The sequence below is a fragment of the Miscanthus floridulus genome, chromosome 1 (assembly GCF_019320115.1).
Source record: "Miscanthus floridulus cultivar M001 chromosome 1, ASM1932011v1, whole genome shotgun sequence".
Taxonomy (NCBI): Eukaryota; Viridiplantae; Streptophyta; class Magnoliopsida; order Poales; family Poaceae; genus Miscanthus; species Miscanthus floridulus.
The window spans coordinates 153,874,209-153,893,716 of record NC_089580.1 but is presented as its reverse complement, the minus strand read 5'-3'; the positions used below and the strand labels follow the sequence as shown (position 1 = coordinate 153,893,716).

General features: G+C 41.1%; 3 long non-coding RNA genes across 5 annotated transcripts; 1 reads left to right on the top strand and 2 right to left on the bottom strand.

Moving 5' to 3' along the window:
* The first annotated feature begins 257 nt into the window (after positions 1 to 257).
* Positions 258 to 3,430, top strand: LOC136498378 (uncharacterized). 2 transcript variants are annotated; one of them, XR_010769606.1, is made up of 3 exons: positions 258 to 429; positions 516 to 618; positions 2,894 to 3,430. It is a non-coding gene; the product is annotated as an uncharacterized lncRNA (long non-coding RNA). The 2 variants fall into 2 exon arrangements; XR_010769605.1 differs by lacking the exon at positions 2,894 to 3,430 and adding an exon at positions 1,067 to 1,182 and having other exon boundaries at positions 264 to 429.
* A 2,105-nt stretch (positions 3,431 to 5,535) lies between these two features.
* Positions 5,536 to 8,234, bottom strand: LOC136498364 (uncharacterized). 2 transcript variants are annotated; one of them, XR_010769599.1, is made up of 4 exons: positions 8,014 to 8,234; positions 6,616 to 6,722; positions 6,047 to 6,095; positions 5,536 to 5,965 (listed from the first exon to the last, which is right to left on the bottom strand). It is a non-coding gene; the product is annotated as an uncharacterized lncRNA (long non-coding RNA). The 2 variants fall into 2 exon arrangements; XR_010769600.1 differs by having other exon boundaries at positions 5,538 to 5,965; positions 6,047 to 6,092.
* A 202-nt stretch (positions 8,235 to 8,436) lies between these two features.
* Positions 8,437 to 9,356, bottom strand: LOC136498370 (uncharacterized). The gene is made up of 3 exons (XR_010769602.1): positions 9,187 to 9,356; positions 8,998 to 9,100; positions 8,437 to 8,549 (listed from the first exon to the last, which is right to left on the bottom strand). It is a non-coding gene; the product is annotated as an uncharacterized lncRNA (long non-coding RNA).
* Positions 9,357 to 19,508: the final 10,152 nt, after the last annotated feature.

Sequence of the window (19,508 nt, the reverse complement as noted above, 5' to 3'; positions counted from 1 at the left end):
CAATAGCTAAATCTCACAATTTAGCATCTAACACTACGTGAAAAACGGTTTCTAGCAACGGGACAATTTTTTTTAGGGGCGGCTGGTGATGGAGCCGCCCCTACAGTAACGTGCTCGAGAGTCCAGAAACCAACCGTCCCTACAAACGGAACAGCAGGGGCGGCTGGTAATACGAGCCGCCCCTACAAATAGATTGGATTTGTAGGGGCGGCTCACTCACCGGCCGCCCCTACAAATACTCCAACAAATAAATACTCGGAACCCGCACGCGACGCCGACCGCAGATCCTTCGTCTCCTTCTCCTCTCAGCCCTCCCTCCCTCGCTGGCGAATCGACTCAAACCCTAACCCCTCTCCTTCCCAATCCTCGCGCCGCACTCGCAAAAAGGTGGAACGCATCTGCAGACCGCCCCTCCACCCTTAGACCTAGGTATTCATACTCCTCTTGGCTCCTCTCATCTTCCCCTTCTGTTCTTCCTCTCTAATCTCTCTAATCCCTTGTCTCTGCAAAATCAGATCCAGAACATTGGTGCACTCCGTCATCTCCATCGAAGCTTTGGGGGCCATCCTGCACCTAGAATCTTTGACGACTGTCAGTCGTTGCTGCACTTCGTAACAGGTACTTCCCAGTGTATTTCCCCTCTAATATTTATGCGATTTGAGCCACAGATTCGTTCCCCATACTTCCAGTTTCATTTTCCTTCGTTTTTTTTCATTTGGTTCACAGATTCATTTTTGCAAACTAGAAGAAGGGTATCGTAGTACAGGTTGGGGTGGGGAATGGTTCTTTCAATGGTTAAGCCTTCACGTACCACCAGGCACAACCCAATCAGAAAGTTTGTGCTAGACGAAATATGCACAAGATATTTAGTCTGTAGTAGAGAAACATTTTTTTATGAAATAAGATGGACCGTTGATATCCTGTAGTTTTTAATCCATGAACTAGGACTGCAGATATATATCCTCATCTGAGAATATTAATTTTAAGATGGATTGATGTTATTCATGCTTTTTTATTCCACACATAAGACCAACTAAATAAGAGCTGACTTTTCATGTTCCTATAGATGGACAACCCTTCAGATTTTCATAGGAAATTGGCTTTTATGGTTGCATCTATGGTGGCATATTGGGCAGATCTGGCAGCTGTCTGAGCAACCCCCTCCGGCCATCGGATTCTGGGCAAGGATCTGGGATTCGACCGAGACAGTCCGAATTTCGGCGAAATTCGTCCATTTCGGTTAGGTCCGAAACGAATTTTGTGCTTCAAATCTCGAAATTTCACCGAATTGAGTCCGAAATTGGACCGAAATTTCCCGAAATTCGACCATTTCGGTTGGGACCGAATTTTTTTCCAAAATGAATCCCAGAACCTTGATTCTGGGACGACGGCTCCTTCCACCACAGCAATCAAGAACACGGCTCCTCTCCTACAGTTCCACTTCTTTGTGTGACTGTCTGACCGGTGGGCTTCCCCCATTTTTGCTTTTGCTAGACTAGCTGATGTGATGTGCTCAGACCTGGTCCTTTGTTTGATGCATGTTTATCTGAGGATGATAAAGTAAAGAAGCAAGGATGGAGATCATGACAGAAGGGACCAGAGGTGAATGTTCCCTGAACTCATATCCCTTCAGTAGCAAGTTGTTATTTTAGTGGAATGCTTATTTCTGATTTTTTATTTTCCTATCATGCTTGCCATAGCTTAGTGGAGCTTTATGTCCTTTGAAATTTCATCAGCACGAGACTGGCATGTCTGAGTGGCTATGTACAAGAGCTTGAGTTACCAAGGTGTTGTTTTTAGATCATTAGATGCTGTCTCTGGAAAATTTAGTTACATTATTGTTCATCCCACTAATCAGAGTTTTGTTAAGTGGAATTAAACTATACATGATTTTGTGATTTTGTGGTATGTATCACAGAAATGTTACCTGAAAAGTGATCAACCCGCAACAGTCTAACTGAAACTATACATGATTGTTGGCTAAATTATCTTTTGGCTAAGTTGTTCTTGTTCCTAACTGAAACAAGCATTATCTTAACTTCTGAACTGCATTGAATCTAGGAATGATTAATAGGACTGTGCACATTATATTTAGGTAGTAAAATCTGTTGTAAGAACTAGTGTGCTTCTTCTGAAAATTCAGATTAAACCCATTTCCAATGAACTGGTCATTTCAGTCAAACAGTTTATAAATTTACTCTCCTCAGCTTGCTGCTCAGTGAACTGCTCATTCCAGAACACCACTACCACTGTAAATTTTCTGCTATTAGTACTCTTGACATTTTTAGAAGTTGCTGATAGCCAGTTATCTTTAGTGAGGATTTGTTTATATGATTTTGTTGGACACAACCATATCTCGAATGCCATTGCATTACTTGTTCTGCATACTCTTCAGCCTACCGCTTGATTCAGACTAACACCACTATACCAGTGATTCCGTGGAAAACCAGAGGACCAGCTAGTGAAACAAAACATAGCAACTATACATAACACATCATTTCCTATTCCTGGTTTGAGAACTACACTCACCATTTTCTGTTGTTATTACATAAGTGCTACTACACATTTAATGAGTGATTACAGATTAGTAAAAATATTTCAACTAATTGCTATCTTACTAATTTGCTAAATTGCTGAGATGTTCACTTAAAATAGGCAATAATGTGCTATCTTACTAAATCTGGAATATTCTTACAAAATTGCAACCATGTTCAATGGATGCCCACAAGTATTTATGGAAAGTCTAAAATGGGCAATAATGATATTGGGAGTTTGAGATGTGTGCTTACTGATTTTTCAACTCAACTTTACTGATTTTCAACTCAAGTTTATCTAGTAATATTGTAAGAGCATAAAAGAACTATTTCAGCTTATACGAACGGTCCATTTTCAGGTTGATGATGTACTAGAGTCGAAGGTGGATAGAAGATTTGAACTTGTCATGGATGAAAGGACTCTTGATGCAATTGGGCTCCATCCTGATCAACCTGTGATGAAGAGGTAAATGCATGAAACTTGGTGTAGATCTTGATGTGTTATGAGAACACCTTCTATGCTTTTTTGTTTATATCCATGTGGCCGGAGCAAGATATATAGAAGGGATAATGATGACGATTCCTACTTTCATAGTTTGATCAGGTAGTTGATGTCGTGGTGCTAATCACGTGGTTTGCCTCCTCTCTGGTGGCCGTGTGTTGGTCAGCGCGGTATGTAGTAGCGGTTCCATGGTAGTCTGACTATTTCGAAGTAGCATCTTTATCTTTTAGGTACATCCAAGGCAGGCCTTTAAAAAGTCTTGTGCTCAGGTGCTCCTTTTAGAGTAGTTTATGCTTTGGGTAAGGTTTCACACCCATTCAATACCATGAAAAGTAGATATTTGGAACAGTTCTTGAGGTCTCTGCCATCTACCATTCCACCATCAGGTGGCATTTCTTGTTTTGTGAAAACTTGGTGCAGTGCATCTTATTGCATTTAATAGACTTTCATGTTTGTTAACAACATAATTTTTTATGATGCTCAGCAGAAAGGAACCTAGTTATGTCAATGTGCCTGATTCAGTGGCAAGTGAGGTAAATAACTACTGTCTAGAATTTCAGGTGGTTTGTTTCATACTTCTGTATAACTAATGGTCATTCTATGCATCATGAAAGCTAAACACCGCCATGGATCTGACGAGAGGCAGCCACTTCTTCCTGTATGATTTTGTAGAAGAGGTGGTTCTCCCCTAGCTTTCTAGTAGATTGTACTCCCATTCCAAATTATAGTTCACTCTGGCTTTTCCTAAATCGAAGTTCTGTCTAACTTTGACCATGCAAAAAATGCACCAACATCTAAAAGATTTTTTTTTCTTGAACATGCATGAGAGCTGTGTGTCTGTTAAGAAGAAAACAAAAAGACGTTTTGATAGTTTATTTATTTGGACTTTTATATATTAATATATTTTTTCTAAAAACTTAGTCAAAGTTAGAGTAGTTTGACTTAGTACAAAGCCAAAAATGAACTATATCTGACATAGTTAAAGTTAACAAGGTTGGTTAGTTTACTTGTTTATCTTTAACGCTAATTGAAAAATATATGTTCGGGTTGAATTTGAATTGTAAATTTAATTTTTTTTGGCGAAAAAATGATTTGTAGGGGCGGTTAGTACTGTAGCCGCCCCTACAAATCGATTTGTAGGGGCGGCTGGTGTTCCCAGACCGCCCCTATAAATCGATTTGTATGGGCGACTACGGTACCAACCGTCCCTACAAATCGATTTGTAGGGGGCGGCTACAGTACCAACCGCCCCTACAAATCGATTTGTAGGGGCGGTCTGGGAACCGCCCCTACAATTGCATGATTTGTAGAGACTCTTGCGTAGGGGCGGCTGGGCAAACCGCCCCTACAAATGCACTGTAGCCGCCCCTGGAAATGATATTTGACGTAGTGTAATTTTAAGTCTCTTGGAGTTACTCTTAGTAACCGAGCAACCCGCCCCTGGTCACCAACGTGCCGAGATCCAGAGGTCATGCCGGGGTACCGCCGCTCCCAGCCACCCACGCTCAGCCCCTCATGCTGATCTACTTGCGTCAATTTAGGGGGTGACATGTGGGCGCACGGCCCTGCCTATCAGCCAGCCAGAGAAAGCACACAGGTGGTAGAGAAAGGAATGCTCAGACTACTCCCGTTGGTTTTCACCGTTGGGCCTTCTCTAGCTAGGACCAGCTATGAAAATCATTTTCACTAGGTTTTGAACAAGAATCGGCAAATGAAAATGATTTTCACCGACAGGGGTATACTAATTTACCAATGGTTCTAATAAAACCGACGGTTAAAATGTGATTGACAAAAATGATATACTAATTTACCAATGGTTGTTCTATAAATATGTGTTGTCCGACCCTTGGGGTCTCCTCTTGGCATTCTAACTAATCCAACACTTGTGTGAGCTCTCAAAAACACCCTCCACTCATCTCCTTGCTTCTTGCTTGATCCAGAGTGAATTTAGGAGAGATCTAGTGCTTGATCCAAAGTGAGTTTGGGAGAGATCTAGTTCATTGTTTGGGCCATTGATTTCTTGTTACTCTTGGTGGTTGTGCCACTTAGACGGCTTGGAGCAGCGGGGATCATTGAGGGGCTTGATGGTGATTGTTAGCCGCCTCCGATCGCTGATTTGTGTGGGGTTTTGTGCTCACTCCGCGGGAGATCCACTACGTCAAATATCATTTCCAGGGGCGGCTACAGTGCATTTGTAGGGGCGGTTTGCCCAGCCACCCCTACGCAAGGGTCTCTACAAATCATGCAATTGTAGGGGCGGTTCCCAGACCGCCCCTACAAATCGATTTGTAGGGGCGGTTGGTACTGTAGCCGCCCCTACAAATCGATTTGTAGGGGCGGTTGGTACTGTAGCCGCCCCTACAAATCGATTTGTAGGGGCGGTCTGGGAACACCAGCCGCCCCTACAAATCGATTTGTAGGGGCGGCTACAGTACCAACCGCCCCTACAAATCATTTTTTCACCAAAAAAAATTAAATTTACAATTCAAATTCAACCCGAACATATATTTTTCAATTAGCGTTAAAGATAAACAAGTAAACTAACCAACCTTGTTAACTTTAACTATGTCAGATATAGTTCATTTTTGGCTTTGTACTAAGTCAAACTACTCTAACTTTGACTAAGTTTTTAGAAAAAATATATTAATATATAAAAGTCCAAATAAATACACTATCAAAACGTTTTTTTTGTTTTCTTCTTAACAGACACACAGCTCTCATGCATGTTCAAGAAAAAAAAATCTTTTAGATGTTGGTGCATTTTTTGCATGGTCAAAGTTAGACAGAACTTCGATTTAGGAAAAGCCAGAGTGAACTATAATTTGGAATGGGAGTACAATCTACTAGAAAGCTAGGGGAGAACCACCTCTTCTACAAAATCATACAGGAAGAAGTGGCTGCCTCTCGTCAGATCCATGGCGGTGTTTAGCTTTCATGATGCATAGAATGACCATTAGTTATACAGAAGTATGAAACAAACCACCTGAAATTCTAGGCAGTAGTTATTTACCTCACTTGCCACTGAATCAGGCACATTGACATAACTAGGTTCCTTTCTGCTGAGCATCATAAAAAATTATGTTGTTAACAAACATGAAAGTCTATTAAATGCAATAAGATGCACTGCACCAAGTTTTCGCAAAACAAGAAATGCCACCTGATGGTGGAATGGTAGATGGCAGAGACCTCAAGAACTGTTCCAAATATCTACTTTTCATGGTATTGAATGGGTGTGAAACCTTACCCAAAGCATAAACTACTCTAAAAGGAGCACCTGAGCACAAGACTTTTTAAAGGCCTGCCTTGGATGTACCTAAAAGATAAAGATGCTACTTCGAAATAGTCAGACTACCATGGAACCGCTACTACATACCGCGCTGACCAACACACGGCCACCAGAGAGGAGGCAAACCACGTGATTAGCACCACGACATCAACTACCTGATCAAACTATGAAAGTAGGAATCGTCATCATTATCCCTTCTATATATCTTGCTCCGGCCACATGGATATAAACAAAAAAACATAGAAGGTGTTCTCATAACACATCAAGATCTACACCAAGTTTCATGCATTTACCTCTTCATCACAGGTTGATCAGGATGGAGCCCAATTGCATCAAGAGTCCTTTCATCCATGACAAGTTCAAATCTTCTATCCAACTTCGACTCTAGTACATCATCAACCTGAAAATGGACCGTTCGTATAAGCTGAAATAGTTCTTTTATGCTCTTACAATATTACTAGATAAACTTGAGTTGAAAATCAGTAAAGTTGAGTTGAAAAATCAGTAAGCACACATCTCAAACTCCCAATATCATTATTGCCCATTTTAGACTTTCCATAAATACTTGTGGGCATCCATTGAACATGGTTGCAATTTTGTAAGAATATTCCAGATTTAGTAAGATAGCACATTATTGCCTATTTTAAGTGAACATCTCAGCAATTTAGCAAATTAGTAAGATAGCAATTAGTTGAAATATTTTTACTAATCTGTAATCACTCATTAAATGTGTAGTAGCACTTATGTAATAACAACAGAAAATGGTGAGTGTAGTTCTCAAACCAGGAATAGGAAATGATGTGTTATGTATAGTTGCTATGTTTTGTTTCACTAGCTGGTCCTCTGGTTTTCCACGGAATCACTGGTATAGTGGTGTTAGTCTGAATCAAGCGGTAGGCTGAAGAGTATGCAGAACAAGTAATGCAATGGCATTCGAGATATGGTTGTGTCCAACAAAATCATATAAACAAATCCTCACTAAAGATAACTGGCTATCAGCAACTTCTAAAAATGTCAAGAGTACTAATAGCAGAAAATTTACAGTGGTAGTGGTGTTCTGGAATGAGCAGTTCACTGAGCAGCAAGCCGAGGAGAGTAAATTTATAAACTGTTTGACTGAAATGACCAGTTCATTGGAAATGGGTTTAATCTGAATTTTCAGAAGAAGCACACTAGTTCTTACAACAGATTTTACTACCTAAATATAATGTGCACAGTCCTATTAATCATTCCTAGATTCAATGCAGTTCAGAAGTTAAGATAATGCTTGTTTCAGTTAGGAACAAGAACAACTTAGCCAAAAGATAATTTAGCCAACAATCATGTATAGTTTCAGTTAGACTGTTGCGGGTTGATCACTTTTCAGGTAACATTTCTGTGATACATACCACAAAATCACAAAATCATGTATAGTTTAATTCCACTTAACAAAACTCTGATTAGTGGGATGAACAATAATGTAACTAAATTTTCCAGAGACAGCATCTAATGATCTAAAAACAACACCTTGGTAACTCAAGCTCTTGTACATAGCCACTCAGACATGCCAGTCTCGTGCTGATGAAATTTCAAAGGACATAAAGCTCCACTAAGCTATGGCAAGCATGATAGGAAAATAAAAAATCAGAAATAAGCATTCCACTAAAATAACAACTTGCTACTGAAGGGATATGAGTTCAGGGAACATTCACCTCTGGTCCCTTCTGTCATGATCTCCATCCTTGCTTCTTTACTTTATCATCCTCAGATAAACATGCATCAAACAAAGGACCAGGTCTGAGCACATCACATCAGCTAGTCTAGCAAAAGCAAAAATGGGGGAAGCCCACCGGTCAGACAGTCACACAAAGAAGTGGAACTGTAGGAGAGGAGCCGTGTTCTTGATTGCTGTGGTGGAAGGAGCCGTCGTCCCAGAATCAAGGTTCTGGGATTCATTTTGGAAAAAAATTCGGTCCCAACCGAAATGGTCGAATTTCGGGAAATTTCGGTCCAATTTCGGACTCAATTCGGTGAAATTTCGAGATTTGAAGCACAAAATTCGTTTCGGACCTAACCGAAATGGACGAATTTCGCCGAAATTCGGACTGTCTCGGTCGAATCCCAGATCCTTGCCCAGAATCCGATGGCCGGAGGGGGTTGCTCAGACAGCTGCCAGATCTGCCCAATATGCCACCATAGATGCAACCATAAAAGCCAATTTCCTATGAAAATCTGAAGGGTTGTCCATCTATAGGAACATGAAAAGTCAGCTCTTATTTAGTTGGTCTTATGTGTGGAATAAAAAAGCATGAATAACATCAATCCATCTTAAAATTAATATTCTCAGATGAGGATATATATCTGCAGTCCTAGTTCATGGATTAAAAACTACAGGATATCAACGGTCCATCTTATTTCATAAAAAAATGTTTCTCTACTACAGACTAAATATCTTGTGCATATTTCGTCTAGCACAAACTTTCTGATTGGGTTGTGCCTGGTGGTACGTGAAGGCTTAACCATTGAAAGAACCATTCCCCACCCCAACCTGTACTACGATACCCTTCTTCTAGTTTGCAAAAATGAATCTGTGAACCAAATGAAAAAAAACGAAGGAAAATGAAACTGGAAGTATGGGGAACGAATCTGTGGCTCAAATCGCATAAATATTAGAGGGGAAATACACTGGGAAGTACCTGTTACGAAGTGCAGCAACGACTGACAGTCGTCAAAGATTCTAGGTGCAGGATGGCCCCCAAAGCTTCGATGGAGATGACGGAGTGCACCAATGTTCTGGATCTGATTTTGCAGAGACAAGGGATTAGAGAGATTAGAGAGGAAGAACAGAAGGGGAAGATGAGAGGAGCCAAGAGGAGTATGAATACCTAGGTCTAAGGGTGGAGGGGCGGTCTGCAGATGCGTTCCACCTTTTTGCGAGTGCGGCGCGAGGATTGGGAAGGAGAGGGGTTAGGGTTTGAGTCGATTCGCCAGCGAGGGAGGGAGGGCTGAGAGGAGAAGGAGACGAAGGATCTGCGGTCGGCGTCGCGTGCGGGTTCCGAGTATTTATTTGTTGGAGTATTTGTAGGGGCGGCCGGTGAGTGAGCCGCCCCTACAAATCCAATCTATTTGTAGGGGCGGCTCGTATTACCAGCCGCCCCTGCTGTTCCGTTTGTAGGGGCGGTTGGTTTCTGGACTCTCGAGCACGTTACTGTAGGGGCGGCTCCATCACCAGCCGCCCCTAAAAAAAATTGTCCCGTTGCTAGAAACCGTTTTTCACGTAGTGGTCACGAAGGGCAACACTAGTGGAATGTTCGTGGCTTATTGGAGTGCTCTTGTGATTGATTCTTGTGGCACCCAAGTTATGGGTCTACCTTGAGGGGCTAGTTAGCACACGAATCACTCACCTAGAGACTCGCCACAATGGGGATTAAGTTGACAGCAACAACCAAGCCTCAGGAGAAAATTGATTTTGTCATCTCTCTTGCCCGGCTTGGTTTGCATACTACTCACTTGTCCTTTACATTCATATCTATTGCTTGTGTGTGGTAGTTGCTTGTAGTTGTAGCTTTAGTTAGTTGAGTTGCTAGTTTAGTTGCTCTTCTTGTTTAGCTAGCTAGGAGTAGCTTGTTAGTTGCTAGCCGTTGTGTGGTTGTGTGCTCTAGTGGTAGAATTCATTTGCTACTAGAACTGTTTAGAGTCTTGTGTTGGGTGAAATAGAACTAGACAAAGTAGTTTCTATTAGGATCTCTTTTTATACTAACTACTTTGGTCTAGTGTTGTGCGATTTATAGAGAAATTTTTATAGGCTATTCATCCCCTAGCATCTAGATCCTTTCAACCGATCTCTTAGAAATTTAACTTAGGCTCTATTTGAACTTTACCAGTATGCTCCACATACCTAACCCACAAAGATTTTCCAACCTATACCCAATCTTAACAACTACCCTATTTTAATATAGAAAAGGTAAATACCACACAAATAAAGCACAATGCAGAAGCTTAAATGCCATAAGTAAAGAACAAGTCGAGTGAAGGAAAAGTCTTAGAGACAAGGATGTGTCTCATGGTATCAGTTGCCCAAACGAAACACCTAGTCCACGTTAGGGCTCACCAAGGTACACTCCCTATTACCAAACCTTCTCATAGTCATGGTGTTAAGTTTGCCACGAAGGCTTGCAACAACCAAGGTATGTTTTTAAAATCACTAAGGCTCATTGTCGTTGCCTGGCACTTACAATCACCTTGGCGCCATCCACTAGGGAGCTTCTCTACCAAGGAACATGTCTACTCGCCCCCACCCCCACCCGCCCACACACCTACTTACCACCGCTCCACATCAACTTTTGAGGGTCAACAATATCAGAATGGCACACAAGCCTAAACACTCAAGCTCTCATGCTAGGAGACCTATCTCTTAGAGATACACTAAGTTCTAGTATATGCATTAGATGTGATCAATGAGCACATGAGAGAGGGTTAATGGAGTGATCATAGTCATCTAATAGCTTCATCATTCTTCAACTCATCTAGCTACAACAAATGACCAGTGTACTAGGGTATAAATACCATTCTTTGTTTTTCCAAGATGCATGCTCCCTGCCATCCTAGTGCTCAGGGAACAAGGTTGTGGCATGCATGTTGTGATTTTCTTTGCATTATTCCTTTCCATACATAAACATATCATATTTTACATTAAACAAACCTAAGTATCCAAATTACCAACCAAACTAAAGGTAGCTAACTTTGACTAAATGCATGTTCTCAAAATAAATAAAATAAAAATAGAAAAGGCACTAGTAGTGAATGGACCTTCGAATTTTAGTTTTATTCCCGCTCATCTTCGGGCCTAGGACTAATGTCAGCATTGGTCCCGGGTCCCAACGGCCAGGGCCACAGAAAAGGAAATCATAAAAGAAATGAAACCATAAAAGAAAAGAAAACCATAAAAGAATTGAATAGAAAAAGAAAAAGAGTTCTATAGTCTCGGTTGGCACCAACTGGGACTAAAGGTGCCTGCCCATGGTGCGGACTAGAGGCCCTTTTAGTCCTAGTTGGTGTTATCAACTGGGACTAAAGGTCCCATTCAGTCCCGGTTGCCTGACCCGGGACTAAAGAATGGGGCCTTTAGTCCTAGATTCGCAGTCCTAGCTGAAAAACTGAGACTAAAGGGGTTTTCTAACTGGGATTGTAGGTCGATTCTATACCATTGAGGAAATGAGAAAAAAGAAAAGAAAAAAGGTATCATGATGAAGGTGGATTGTCTTCTAGAATCCCAGCCATAGCCACATGCAGCCAAAAAGGAAAATGTAGAAAGAAACAACCACGTGTAGCTCAAAAGCCCAGACGTTGCCCGAAGACCCGTCAGCAAAGCATAACCCTATATCAATTTAAGTTGGAACCTTGAGTCCTATAAGGGTTGAAACTTAAGAGGGATCGGAGAGTGTGTGGATAGGGTCTTCACTACGCCAGATTTGCACATCACTGCCGGCCTCATCACTGCCAGATTTGTAAGAACCGGCAGTGATGTACCTTCACTGCCGGTTATGAGCTTGAAAATGAAAAAAATGATTGGGGCTGGGCTAAAACCGGCAGTGAAGGACCACATCACTGTCGGTTTGTGGCTTGAACCGACAGTGTTTTGGCGGGCACTCATCACTGCCAGTTTAAGCCAAGAGCCGACAGTGATTGGGCTCTATCACTGTCGGTTCTAGCCAGGAACCGACGGTGATAAGCCTACAACACAAAAAGGCTACAGCCGTCCTCTCCTTCCTCCTCTCTTCTATTCCGAGAACAGAGGCGCGCGTTTGGACCCTTCCCTCCATTGTTGCGGCTGCTCTTCACCATGAAGCTAGTTCTTGGATTTTGAAGAATGGCTTGATCTTTTTGCTTTAAGGTTAGTAAAAAACATCGAATCCTTTGATTTTGTTGCTTAATTAGCTTTGTTTTGATGGCTACATTGCTTGATTCTCATTCTAGTTCTTTCTCCATTCTAGAGAGCACTTTTTCAATTAGACATTTGTGCCAGGCTCAAATTATGGTGAATCCATCAGGTTGGTGTCTATGAACACATTTAAATTCCTAGCTAATTATTCCATGGTGGTCAAGATCATCATTGTTAGTATGTGATGCTATAATTAGTTCTTAGAAGTAGAGTAGAATAGTTGTTCTTCAATATTGTGCAATAATTGTTTTTACTACGATTTTCAATTTACAGGGCCGGGGCTACCAATTTCAATTTTTCAATAATTAGTGTACAATAATGTTTTCCAAAAATGGTACTTTCGAGCTACAATTGTTGTTCATGAAGCTCGATTTCTTATTAATTCTTTGTAATTACTATCTCAGTATTTTTTGTGCAGAGATGGATCGAGAGTGGATGCATCTGTCTCGAATGGACAAGCGGTACATGCATGGCGTCAGCCAGTTTATCACCAATGCCAAAGCCCATGCTGGGAATGGGAACCCTGTCTTCTGCCCATGCAAAGATTTCAAGAATCATAGGAATTTTCGTCAAATTGAGTCTATATGATCGTACTTGATTACTAGGGGGTTCATGCCAAACTATACGATATGGACTATGCATGGCGAGGTTGGTGTGAATGTTCTGCAGGAAAACGATGATGATGTGGACATGCCTGACGTAGCCATCCACGATGCTGACGAGGAACCCGATGTCAACACGGAACCTATGGCCACAGTTAATAATGTGTTTAGGAGCACGCTAGCTGATGACACCGAGGATAACAATGGCATTTCTCAGCTGCTACGTAATGTAGAGACCGGATGTCCTAGTGAAAGACAGCTAAGAAAGCTAGAGAAAATGAGACAAGATGGCAAAACACCATTGTATAGGAATTGTCCAATGAGCAAACTGGAAGCCGACATCATGCTGTTAGAGTTCAAATCGACAAACGGATTGAGCGATAAAGGCTTCGATCAGTTGTTAGGTATAATAAGGAAAATGCTCCCAGAAAAAAACGAGTTGCCAGAAAAGACATACTTGGCCAAGCAAATGATCTGCCCCATCGGCCTCAAGGTTGAAAAAATCCACGCGTGTTCCTTGGATTCAGTCGCTAATGCTCCCAAAGTGGACCAACAGAAAAGAAAAAGGTCGTTCAGTGGCAGCGTTACCACCTTGATGAAAGAAAAATTTACAGCACACATCTCGAAGGAAGATTGTGTTAGTTTCTTCAATCTATGTGCCTCACTGCCTCCGTTTTTGTTGAAGTCCGAATTCGAAAGGCAAACACAGAATAAATACGCTACAACAAGAGATGAAGAAATACACAATAAAGATTTAAGGAACATTATGAAGTTAGTCGAAGACAATCCTGATTTAACCATGGAAGAGGCCGCGAACATCTATTATGATGTACAAGGGACGGGAACACCGACAATGAAGTATGAAAGGGGCAATCTTTTGGTTCCCGATCATGAGTATAAAAATCTGACAACATTATGCGCCAGTTACATGAATATTACATGGCTCAAGCAACAAAGATGGACGACTTTGGTTTTGAGGTTATTATCTGTTCGCCATATGATTTCCAATATCCTGAAGAAGAGAAGTTCGATGTCGAGTGGGAGTGCTTGTTCCAGCTATACCAGAAACGCTCTCTCGATGTTCAAATGTTGACGCTGTGGACTATGTAAGTACCCTACACGCACGATATTACAATTAACTACTCTCTCGAGACACAAATTGTTAACTTTTGAGCACTTTTCATGATTTTTATGTAGGTGTATAGCAAAATTTTGCATTCTAAAAAGCAAATGGGATTACATAGGCTTCTTGGACCCCATGCGAGTCAATGAGAGGACATGTCTAGGCCTCTGGATGTGACGTGGAAGACCTGAAACAGATATTAATTGTTGTTTTCGATGAATTCACGATGAAGAAGAAAACCCACATACTTCTAGCCTACAACTGTGAGTATGTGTTCTCGGCTTTTAATTTTATGCTTCTTTTTTCGTTAAGATTATTCAATAATTAGGATTCTGTGATTGCAGCAACCATTTCGTCTTCATTTGTGTTAATCTTACTAAAAATCTGCTCGAGGTGTGGGACTCGAAGAAAAAAAAATTCATTATCTCGATGCACTGGTGGCAGTGCTGAATTAGTAAGCGATCTTAATAACTATTATTTTCTAATCACACATACCGCTTTCTAATGTTTCTCCTTTTAATGTTGCTCAGTGTCCGAAGAAGATATATCGGTGGGACGCCAGTCCCATTCAAGGTTGTCGAAATGGAGGGGAAGTACCTATCACAGCCGGCGGGAAACAACGAATGCGGGTTTTATGTAATGTGGACAATGCTTCGCTACATCGGCGGGAAATCGGAAGAAGCCGATAAGTTGGTGTGTATAATCCCCATTTTATTTATGTCTGTTAATAATTCAATAAAATGATTTACTGTTCCTCTTTGGATACCATTTTTTTTGAACGACAACACAAGAAATATAAGCATGAAAGGCTGCTAGACATGGAGATCGTCGCACTACAATCGAAGCTGGCAAAATTCATCTTAGCCGAGGTATTAGAAAAAGATGAAGTATTTTCCATTGCACAATTCGTGAAGTACAAGGACCAGTATGGCCCAGAGCGGCTCGCCAGATTATTGTAAGAAGTCCGAGAAGCATGTGTGAAGTCCAAGAACATTTCTTTTTTATTTTGAGGGATCGAGATGTGGATAAGAATATTTGAATTGTAATCATAACATTTGTAATGTTTAATATTGATGGACCTATCGTCTACGTAGCGTATATAAAGCGAAACCCGATTCCACGAAAAAATATAAATTAAAATAAATTATAAAACAATAAAATACAAACGGGCCATCACCGCCGGTTAGCAACAAACCGACATTGTTGTCGTAACCATCACTGCCAGTTAGAAGCAAACCGACAGTGTTGTCTTGCTCAACACTGCCGGCTTGAACCATGAACCGACACTGATAGTTACAAGAACACTGCCGGTTTGATCCATGAACCGACACTGATATTTATTACAACACTGCCCATTTGATCCATGAACTGACAGTGTAGGCTTGCTCAACACTGCTGGCTTGAGCAAAGAACCGACACTCTTAAAGCAACCGTCACTGTCGGTTGGCACTACAAACCAGCAGTGTTGTTCAACTGGACACTGCCGGGCGGAGCCAGGAACCGACACTGTTTCCTGTAGATCAGTATCGGTTTTTAAGGACCGGCAGTGATGTCAACCACCCATCACTGCCGGTATGCCACTGTCGGTTCAAAATCCGGCAGTGAAGTGAGTTTTTGAACTGGCAGTGATGTCCAGATCTGGGGTAGTGCTTGTCGGTACTTTTATCACCTGCAATGATTATGGGGCTTTGATGTAAGTGTCAGATCTAGATGATAGCACAGGGACACAAAGCTTATATATGCCATTATGGGGACATAACCGAGTACGTCATGGGTTTGTGGTTGTATTGCTTCACTACTCCAAAATCTTCATCACCACCGTGTTGGGAGGCCCCATCACGACCAGTTCTCACCCTCGTTGATGATAATTGGTGGTGATAATTAAGGTTGGTGATGCTGGTTTGAAATTGGAGGTGATAAGCCCTCGTTGATGATAATTGGTGGTGATAATTAAGGTTGTGATGCTGGTTTGAAATTGGAGGTGATAAGTTGATTTCACCGTTGGTTTCAGTAACTACCCAGCAGTGAAAGTCATTTTTCTTAAAAAAACATTCAATGACGCCGAGGCCAGATGCAGCCGTGGCGGGATACACATGCCGCCATGGCGCCACCTAACCCTAGCAGCCCGCGCCAGTCCACCGCCGTGCCGAGATCCAAAGGCCGCGTTGAGGCGCCGCCTACTCCAGGCCATTCGCGTTGTACTAACTACAAATTTGTTTTACTGTTTGTTTGGGCTTCTATCTGTCAACATAATCTACTAATATCAGTAGAATTCGAAACAACTTTTCTGTTTGTGATTTACTGATTTATACAGCTTCTTTTTTTCATTACCAACTGAAGCCGCAGTTGCATCAGGTTAATCACCTTTTACCCTAAGAAATAAAGATCAACTAAAGGTAGTCAAAGGCGGGATTCCCAGTTGCAGATGCGATCCATGCATATTTGTTCCTGCAGAGTCAAATAGTGGGATCTATCTCATTTGTTAAAAGATTCATAGATCTTATTTATATTAATAACTATTGCCAATTAATATTTACTATGAATGCTTAATACATTTCTAGAAAGCTTTACCTCAATTTTGGACGTGAAACACATCTGCATGTGAATAAAAAAGCTTGTCAGCAACAATGGCAATCTTTTCATATGTCTACGAGTCTAGTTGACATTTATATATATATACACGTTAACTTTAAAACATAAGCTGCAAGATCAAGAAAATTCAATTCAGATTTCAGGTTGAATTAAAATTGGGAATATTAATAAATTATGTGGATTAGATTGAGATTCAGGGTTGAAGTCACACTAATATGATGACAGGTTGTGGAGTCAAGTTTTTAAGTAAGCAGTGTAGATACAAATATAGAGAGAGTATTGAGCAAAACAAAAATGGACTGTATTGATCCTTTGTCCATCTCCATTCTTTCATAACTGTAGACTATGTGGTTAATTCAGCCAAATATATAGCAGATTGAGAAACTAGCTGATGAAAACCCACACATATTCATTAATTAATCTTTTCGTCTGGGACTCATACTCCAAGAGCTTAAGATTAGGCTTTAATTGTTTTTGAAGAATCAGATTTTTTTTTTCAACGAAAGAAAGTGATTCTTTTTCCTTTGAAACACAGGCCGGGCTTCGTGGAGTTCGTTTGCAGATGTTCCATGCCACCCAATTTCAAATAAAGTTTTATCAACTATACAACTATCTCTGATAGCTCTAGGTTATTAATATGCATGATCCAGGACGGAAAGAACCAAAACCATATGTACATTGATCACTAGTAGGTACAAAAAATACATAGTAGGTCCAAATAACCTATATGAATATAAAAGACAATTCTGAAACTTTTGGCTAGTATATGTCCCTCAACCATACATAAATGTTTTGTCAGTCAGTATTTTGAGAGCGCTGTATGGTAGAGGCTGTGGGCCTGTGGGTTTACAGAGGGTTTGATGCAAACATCTTGGCCTGGCTGCCTTATGATGAAGATGAAGATAATGAGCTAGTTCTGCCAGTTAAATTCCAGTTTGAATCAGATTGTTCAGATGAAATAGCTGCTGCAATTTTCAGTTGCATCATCAAACCCTGCGTGCTGCCTGCCGAATTTCACCATGGTCGTGGCAAAATGGCTACTGGTACTTGTCTCCCAGATAATCTTCCACCTTATGAATTCTATACCCCCTCTTTTGTGGCCCATCAATTCGGCCTTGGTCAACTACCCCCTCGGCTATTCTTTAGGAATACTCTAAAGCCAAGAGAAGATATCAGTGAAATAATGGAAGCTTCTAGGGTCTTTCAATTGGGGTCAGATCTTCCTTCTCTTTGTCTGCATGAATGGACAATAGCCACCTTCTCTTCAAACCTGTTTGACTCCTGGTGGCAAGAATGACACTCTCACCTCTTTCTACAACTCAATTCAACCTAACTGTTTAGCCCCGGACAACGACTTTGCTTCTGATAGTGAGGTAACTTACCACTTTCCTTTTAGAAGGATTATCAAGTTCTCCTGTTAGTTCATCTAACAATTTTTTTTGCAGGATGCCGAATTTGATCCCCCAAGTGTGGACAGGAAAGGGCATCCCATGGAATATTATCCACCATGTCTAGCTTTAAGAATGGGATCAACTGCACCCACTCTGAAAAAGTTGATGAAAACCCCAGCTGCCCCAACAACACTCACATATCAGTCTTCAAAATGCAAGGCAACCCAAGGTGTAACTCAAAAAACCATCACTAGGAAGTGACTTCACAGAACAAAATCATCAATTGCTCAGGTAAATTAACTTATCTTCCCTCTTAAGATGATATTCAACTTCTAATTCAATTCCTTTCTTGTAGTCATTGACTATTGCATCTCAATCTACTTTGGGTGCCGAACTGCTATCCCAGGCACTTAAGTCAGCATCTGCTAATCTCTCATCAGCTAATCCTCCTAAGGAGCCAATTACAATTGAAGGAACTGATGTCCGTGATAGATCCCAGACGATAGAAGATGAGAACCTCTCTACTTCACCACCTAATACTACCAAGGTATCTCCTCAAGCCTTCAATCTTATGCAGTCCTCACTCTTCTCTGATCCTTTTCTTTTATCAGACACCACCTAGAAAAATGTCTCCACAAGAGCAAAGATCTGACAACTCACCAGTTGAAGAGAACCCTGTTGACACTGATACTCAAACTGTCGATTCTCCAGCTTGGCAAAATATTGATGGTAAGAAATTCATATGCTCACTTTATCCTTCTATAGCAATTATAAACTGAAAAGCTTCTTGATGCCTGTAGACACTAGCATCGAAAACCCAGAGCTGATTCAACCGGATGTTGAAAAGGATGTGGACACATCATCGACTGTTCCTTCTCCTCAGCCAGGATCTCTTTCAGAAAAGGTACTCTCTCTCTCACCATCCATCTCATTGTCAACTCATTTACTACTTCTAATAAGACTCCTTTTGTTCACATATAGGCACTTAACTCTCCAGCTTTAACCTATTCTTTCAACTTTAAGGAATATATAGATGAAAGCGAGATAAGCTCGTTAGCCATTTGTTCTCAAGAAATCTTATCAGATGAGACCAAAATAGGCTAAAAGACATGCTGCCAATGCTCGAGAGGGACATAGCCGATTTGGTCCAATATGCAGATCCAATGAGAAGAATCTTCTTAGCCATTAAGGATGATCTACCCCCAAATCTTGCTGAAGCCTTGATACCTCTGTCCAACATCAAAGATCAAGCTCCCAAGGTGAAAAAGGCTCAAAGAAACTTGACTGACCATGAAGCTTTGATGGCTAAGAAGAACTCTAACAAGCATGAAGCCAAAGAATTAGCACAATTGATCGATAATCGAAAGAATTCTTCTTCCAAAATTGAACCAGAACTGACTCAGCTGAGAATTAGGCGTGCTGAGCTCGAACAGGAACTGGAAAGTGTGAAAGCCGCCATTGACCGTCATGAGTCTAACTTGACTCAGATCCCCAAGGCCATCAAACAGAAGAAACAAGAGATGCTGACCAAGGTTAAGGAAGGCAAAGCTATTCGCAA